The sequence below is a fragment of the Terrapene carolina genome, unplaced genomic scaffold (assembly GCF_002925995.2).
Source record: "Terrapene carolina triunguis isolate 2854851 unplaced genomic scaffold, T_m_triunguis-2.0 Scaffold67, whole genome shotgun sequence".
Taxonomy (NCBI): Eukaryota; Metazoa; Chordata; order Testudines; family Emydidae; genus Terrapene; species Terrapene triunguis.
In genome coordinates, this window is record NW_020664418.1 from 48,914,908 (window position 1) to 48,922,979 (window position 8,072).

The window sequence follows — 8,072 nt, forward strand, 5'->3', positions numbered from 1 at the left end:
AACCCAACACTTTGGCTGCAAAAGGGAGCCCTGCAGAATCTAGCTACCAGAATTACCGTTTGCACGGTGGGATCTCTGTTAAAGCACAATGCCAGCCAGCAGAACGGGTCTTGTTGCTGACAAATGAGATTGTGAAAGGGACGTTCCACACATAGAAAGTTAGTCCTTATAAGCAGAAGATGGAGAGGACAAGGCCTAAATAATTCCCTCCTCCCGCTTAATAAAACCGCCACCATCTTTTGAAATTAGTCCAAATGTCAGACTCTTATCTCTGTCTATTGTACCGGGTACAGGGTCTGAAGAAAGAAGTTAAGCTCTGCTCCAGACATTCTTGGATGAAGCAGAACATTTGGGAGCGTTGATTTCTTTCCACTTTTTTCCACAGAAAATGCACGTTTGGGGACTCCGGATTGGAGAGAATGAAAGTTGGAACCGAGATCAAAGCAGCAGCAGAATCCAAAACATTTCCAATGTGTGCATGCTCTTCTAATTTATTAGCGGCTGGTTCTTTCTAGGCGCTAAATGCTTTTTGATAAAATTAAGCATTGTCAGTTTTCTTCCTGAATTTCCCACCTGCCTCTCCCCATGTCAGTTCGAGACCAAAAATCAGAATTTCAAGGGAGATCAACAGCTGAGGGGAAACAATACTTTTCTTTTTGTAGTATATGATTTTTGTTATCATTATTTTTGGGGAGTAACAAACAGGAAAGTATTCAAATATATAATTATACACAAGTACATAAGAAATTTAACCCTGGACTAACTGAAGTACAAAAGACAATGGTGGATAAGAACTATTCAATTTAAATAAAAAATGCAATATTACAACCCATGATCCCAGTAAGGGTCTAAGAACAGGAGACGTTGTGGTTTAGAGGCATGTAATATTTGACTCAGGCCAGTAAAATGCTCCACAGTAAATCTCCAGTTTTGCAAAGACTTACACACATGCATAACTTTACACACTGTGAAGTCAGCAGGATTTACACACAGCAAGTAAAGTATGTGTCTAAGTCAAAGGATGTCCCACATTTTACTGAACAAGATGCTCAGAGAAGGAAGATGGGTTACCATTGAGCAGCAACAAAAAGTCCCCTGGGAACTTCACTGTTACCAACCAGCAAACCTATGGATTTAATCAGTTGTATGGAAAAACTGCAAATCATATCGCACTACTTTGTATTCTGCAGTGTAGTTGTAGCCGTGTCGTTCCCAAGGTATTAGAGAGACAAGCTGGATGAGGTAATAACTTGTATAGGACCAACTTCTGTTGGAGAGAGAGACAAGCTTTCGAGCCACACAGGACCTGAAGAACCGTTCCGTGTGACTTGAAAGCTTCTTTCTCTCTCCCCAGCAGAAGTTGGTCCAATGAACGATATTACCTTCCCGGCCTTGTCTCTCTACTTTGTATTCTGAACACTTCCTAAAAGGTTTGAATAAACACAAAGGAGTTTTTAAAAAACGATACCCTTTGATTATTACTGACTAGAATGGCAAAATTAACTGAGAACTTCCTTCGAAGTTGCAGCTTTTGGGCTCTTCAGTGGATTGAAATCTGCCTGTTTACAAGATGTTCGGCCCCAAATGTCCAAAAGGCTGCAGTCATGCTTCGGTTTCAATGCCACTAGAATGCTTGCATCAACTTAAACCTCGGAGTGGTGCAGCAAATGTGTACCGGAAGTCAATGCAGTCTGATGAGACTGACAATCCTTACTCCCACTGAGTAATAACTTACTCCAGGAATAGTCCCACTGAAATCAATGGGACTACTTGCAGAGTAGAGTATTCCTCACTGCAAGAGTGGCAGAATCTGGCCCAACTTGAGAGAGGGCATTAATCTCAATGAACCATAACTTCCTCCTAGGTCTTCCCCTGTACCACCATTTAACTGAACCTATTTTACCTGTACTCCCAGAAACATGAAGCTCAGTTCTGAACCCCTCCCGGGTACAAAGCTAGAGAGCCATTGCGCCCTATGGCCTGGCCAGTGTTTCTCCACCTCCCCCGGGGTTAGGTCTTTTCAAAACTGGACGGCTGTTTGAGAGATCTGGAATTTGTTTCCAACTACTGGATAAACGGGGAGGTAATGTACTTGCTGTAAACTGTGGCTTTGAGATGAGAAGTAATTAATTGCTGTCATCATCTAAATTCTCCAGAAAAGGGGGACCACCAGCTCGACACTGCCAGCGTCTTGCATGGTAAGAGTCTGTGGACTACATGACAGCCAAGTATAGGAATGTTCCCTCGAGTACTTTCTCCAGAAACGATAGCTGTGACCTGCCATGACTCTAGCAGATGTGGTTTGCTTTCAGTGTTTACACAAAGTGTGTTTTCAGTGAATGCTGTTATTAACTGAGGGGCAAGTCCATATGTGGGAGGTGATGGACATTTGAGAGGTTTTCAGGAAGGGTTTTCATCGTAAGATGTTGCTGCTTCGGGGGCAGAGGCAGTTTCTGACACTGATAGTGGTGAATACTATTCGTTGAAAAGAAGAGACGACAAAGTCTAACTAAAGCCTCCAGAAAGTAACCATGACCTACGCTAGCACTGCATAGCTGCTGTGACTGTCCCATCTGGGAGATATCGAAGTAAACAGCCCCTCATTCATGCATTGCTAAAATATACAGAATTACACACACACATCCTGGGACATTACTCTGGTCAATGAAATCTTAATGATGACCAGGCTCGAGAGAGGAAGAAATACAGCAGAGTAAATAACACCCAGAAAGACGAGCAATCTTTTCCCCATTCCTTCCAGTAAGATCGAGCAGCAAGTGCCAGCAGGCAAACCAGCATGATAAGTTTGTTCTGTGGACTAAAGCAGGATGGGGTAGGTAGGGTTGGATCTTATAGACATGATCAAAACCATAGATAGTAAAAGATGGGCCCAAGCCACAAAGTTTGCCACTGTAACCAGATCTGAACTTCGGGGGGTTTCAAATCCAGGATTTCGATTCCAGACCATCTTGAGTTAGAAAATATTAAAATAGCCTAGCAACATTTTGTTCTGACTTAGTTACGGCTACTGGAGAATCTCAAAGTCCGTAGAAACAGCAGTTAATCCTTGCAGTTAGGTACGTTCTAGGAGACGGATGGGTAAACAGAGCCCATAGAAGTTAATGGCTATATTGTGCCCCAGGCCGCGCAGCTGTGCAGGATGCAATGGGGAGAAGACCCTCCCTAAACGGACTACCTGGACTTTGGTCCAGGCATGCAGGAGTGAACGGGCATTGTGCACCCACTACTCTTTTCCTGCTGGGAGCGAGTGGGTAGAGCTTAAGCACCAGTCCGGGCAACTGCGCGAGCATAGGTGGGATCCTAATTTATTGCTGACACAGGCTATAGGAAGTGGGGGGCAGGCAGGAACTTGTGGCTCTTTAATATTCAGTCCTTTCTTCAGATGGCCCTGGGGTGGGACAACAATACACTGCTGTGTCTTTGTGACACAATTTAGGCCGAAGCAACTTGCCCAAGGTCCCAAAGCTAGTCCAAGGCCGAGCCAGGAAGGAAAACCAACAAGTTCTGGTCCCCTATGTGAATCACTAGCCAATACTCCTTGTCAACCAGGTTCTTCCAAATCTAGTACAAATTTCCCATCCAAATTCAGATTCTCTAGTGGACAACTTAGCTGTACTATAAAAATGTCTTCATTATCGCTCTACGGTACTCACTGGGGGATCAAGGTGACACACGCAGAAAGAAACATGGGCAGGTACATCAGTTGTCATGTGGGGAAAGGCAGGGTTTGTAGCTTGTGACAGCAAACTGCCCACGTTCACTGTTTGGGTAACTGAGACCCCGCACAGCTAACAGTGGGCATATTAATGTGAACTCTCTGGCCAACCAAACCCTCATGACAAGATTGTCTAATGTGCAACATGGAAGCACTGGGAAACTTTCAAAGATTGACTTGGCCCTGCCTCAGTGCAAGGGGCTGGACTTGATGACTTCCCAAGGTCTTTTCCAGCCCTACATTTCTATGATTCTGTTGCAAATACATTACCGGACCCTATTTAGAAATATGAATCCTATTCAGTTTGCTAAGCAATCTGGGTCGGACTCCACTAATGATTTTATTTGTTTTCTCATAATGAGCTTCTGCAGAAGGTACTGACTTCTCCAGCCACTTGTTCACAGTGAATCATTTCCAGTCGGAAAAAAGAGAGTAATAATCAATATAACATTTTCCCTGAGTATTAACATGTAAAAGTTGCCAAGATTACTAAACAACCATCCGCTGTATTTCTGGAACCTCTCAAACAAAGTTGGCAATACCTAGGAGTTCAATAAATGCAGCAAATCATGATAGAATACTAAAAATTGGGCAAGTACATTGGTAATTCTGCACCTGGAATCCCACATGACATGCCCATTGACGGAATGGACTGTATTCCAGTTCCCAGAGTTTGCCTAACTATCCACTGGTGCCAAGGGTGCCACATGCATTGCTTTCAGGACAGAAGAAAAATCCAGCACTTTCCCAGAGTTCACATCATACTCATTAATGATGCTAACACTCTTTATGGAAAACTCAGAAATAGCTAAGCTTTGGGATAATTGCCTCTAGAAAGTGAGCAGTGGAAGCAGAAGCAGACATTTCCAGGGTCTCCCATGGTTTAAAGTGGTTGCAGTTGCAGGGAATTCCCAATAAGAAAAGGGGCTGAAAAAACCCTTTCGCTTTGGCCCAGTATAAATGACTCAAAAAGGTTGCTGCAGATCATTCTGTTCTTGGTGTGACAATTCCTAACTCACAAGAGTCACAGTTTCACAAATGGGGGTCTAGATTCACAGATGTTCTGGGGAGCCCCATCTGATACGAACTTCCTAGCAACAACCCTCTACCCCCAGTCTTCTCATAAGGGCACCTGGCCCACCCTCTCAGCCCGATGTTCTGGAACTTGGGGAAAGTGGCACATGGCAAAAGGAACAATGGAATTCTGCCACTTTGCCACCCTGGAACTTTTTGAGAGAGGAGGAAGGTTGGAAAAGTTACAGAGGGGAAAAAGTAAAGAATGCCCATTCCCCGCGGACACTACTTAATGTATTGGACCCCACAGCAAACAGGGAAAGAGAAAAGGGGGAAACAAGTAAAAGATATTTCACAATTTTTTAAAAAGAAAATAACTATTATTCCATTTTGTGTGCTATGAGGCAGAAATAAATTGATATTTTTTTCATAAATCCACCCCCGCTCCCCAATTTTGCAGCTCTAATAACTGGGAATGTAAGTACCATGTGATCAGGCCTGATCATACCACACACTAATCCAGGGGTTGGCAACCTGTGGGAAGTGGTGTGCCAAGTCTTCATTAATTTAAGGTTTTGCATGCCAGCAAAAGGTTTCGCATGCCAGACCGGCAGCGCGGGCAGCAGACCGAACCCCAGACCAGGGTCCCAGCCAGGACCCCGGCTGGCAGCAGCGTGCCACTAGAAATCAGCCCGCGTGCTGCCTTTGGCACACGTGCCGCATGTTGCCGACCCCTGCTCTAATCTGCCACCAAAAGTTACTGCAGATGAGCAATTCTGTAAGCCTCTTCTCTTATCATACAGACTATTTCAACATCTGAGGACGCCATGTTACCTCATGTTTACCCCAATAACAGCGAAAGGATGGGAGATGATTGTGTTGATCCTCATAGGTTTTGAGTTTAAAACCCAGCTCTGAAGGCAAAGAGAATCTTTTTCTCAAATTGTTTAGGTAGAGCGGGGTGAAGAATTTGCTTAGATAAATTTTGTCTCTTTTTCTGCTTGTGAATTGGCTGTAAGAAGCTTGCCAATCCCTGAAGTTTATCCACTCTTCAGAATGATTCATCAATTAATGCAGGGTGTAATCTTATTTGGTAGATCTTCTGAAAAGCCAGTGTTTGCATAGTTCGCATTTTACAGTGATTCATATGGCTATATTGTTATGAGGAGTCTTTTTTGCTGTGTTATTAGAAATCACGTTCAGACATCTTAATATTACTGATCTTCTTTGCGTGAACTAGAACTGCCAGAAGTTCAAAGGAAAATAAAGTTTCATTGTGATAATATTGATGTAATACTTTCAAAATGTAAACAGCTGTTAACTGAAATGATCTACGGGGAAACAAGGGAAGGAAATAAGGACAAGGGAGGGACCTGGAAACGAAATCACTTCAGAAAATCTGAGCTGTTATGGTGACGTTGCACTGTTCTCTTCTGGAAAATTAAACAGCATAGGTTATCCTGGGTTAAAGAAACCTGAAAAAGAAGATTTTCATTGCTAGTCATCCAATGTGATTAATCCTGCAGGAGAAAAGAGTTGGTGCAAATTAAGAACTATCTTCCCATTTTATATTTGGATCATTGTCCTATTCAGCGCTCTATTTAATCCAGGACAGATAGTAATTTTCAATTTTTTTTCACTACAATGGAGCCAGATTTGAGCTGAACGCATCCCCCCAGTGACTGGGGTTAGATTTACGCATGTTCATATGAGAGCAAGGAGAAGAGGATGCAGCCATCAAAAGGATACGCTCTCCCTCTGCCAAAGTTTAGTATTTAAACAGAAAGAGCAGATTTTTTTTTTTGAAAATCGCAGCAGTTGATTATGATTCTTAGTGAAAACAGCAGCAGCAACGCTGGAGAGTCTCAAAGTTTTTATACATTTTGGAGGAAAATTTGTGAGCTGATAGCAATGTTTCCTTGTGGGAAACGAAGATAGATAGGGTATAAACATCTCCCGCAGAAATAACTGATTGTGGAAAGAAACTATTGATCCCATAACAAAAACCATCAGATGTTTGGAACTAGACTAGGAAAAGCTTTGCCACTTGTTTTTTGGCTTTGTAAAAGCAATTACAGTGATAGTACAATTTATTTCTTTTACAACAGAGTGAAAAAGATGGGCGGGGGGTTCGTCTCTAACAAAAGCTAGCGATATTGATGGCAGAATACAAATGTACTATCATATACTTCCTGTGAACCTTGTGTATATTTCTTTCTTTCCATACTGGACTGCCACATCTGGTAGAGGTTTTTAGATTTGAACAACAGATCATGCTTCTGATTTATTCTGCTGCTACATTTCCAAACTCCTATATTCTGCTGATTTCATTCAGACTACAGCCGTCTATATCCAGCTATTGTCTCTTGTTAGACGGTAAGCGCCATGGGGCAGGGTCTGTCCTTTTTGTTCTGTGTTTGTACAGAGCCTTGCACAATGGCTTCCTGGTCCTTGACTAGGGCTACCAGGTGCTACAGTAATGCAAAGAATACTTGCAGAGTAGTTCCGCAGTAGCAGCTCCATCCGTTACTTGCCTGCAATGCCCACAACAACCTCTTGACCATAGCATATGAGCTTCTGCCAATGCTCCCTTTTCCCTCCTTCCCTGTATAGTTGATGACTTCCTGGCCCCCCTGCATTCTCTACTCTCATGCCCTTTGTTCTTGCCAGCTCCTCAGGGGGGTTGCCCACTCCTGGTTCTCAGCAAGCTCCCAGATGACAGGAATGAGAAGTTCTGTGCACATTGCAGGCGCTTTTTGGAGTCATTCCCCCAAGTTAATCATGAGCCTAATAAATTGACACACTCACTTGGAGGCTTTGCCATTGACTCCGTCCCTTAACTCCCACCAACAGCCAGAGACATGCCAGAAATAAAACCTTGGCTCTAAACACCTCTGAACAGAGCTGATGGGAAAATGGTTTTTTTTTCTCCTGCAGAAAATTTAACTTGTATTTTTTGGGGGAGGAGGAGTTGTTTTTGTCATTTTCTTGTTTTTACAAGACCCAACATTTTCAGCCAAACACTGAAAATTTTCGGTGGAAGATGAAGATTTTGGTCTTGACAAAAAAACTCGAATTTATCTGCATAAAGCCAACAGTTTTTGCAATAAATTTGGTTTTGTCAAAAGCCTAATTTTCCATTGGAAAAAAGTTTGATGAAGAGTTTTCAACCAGCCCTTCTTCTGAGCTCTGGAGGGGTTAAGGGTCTGACCCCTAAATTCAACTGGCCATTCTCTCTAACAGGCTAAAAAAACATCCAAACTCCTTGGTGTTAAAAATCTGAATCCAAGTTTTGTGTCAGGCCCTGCCTACCTACCCCACT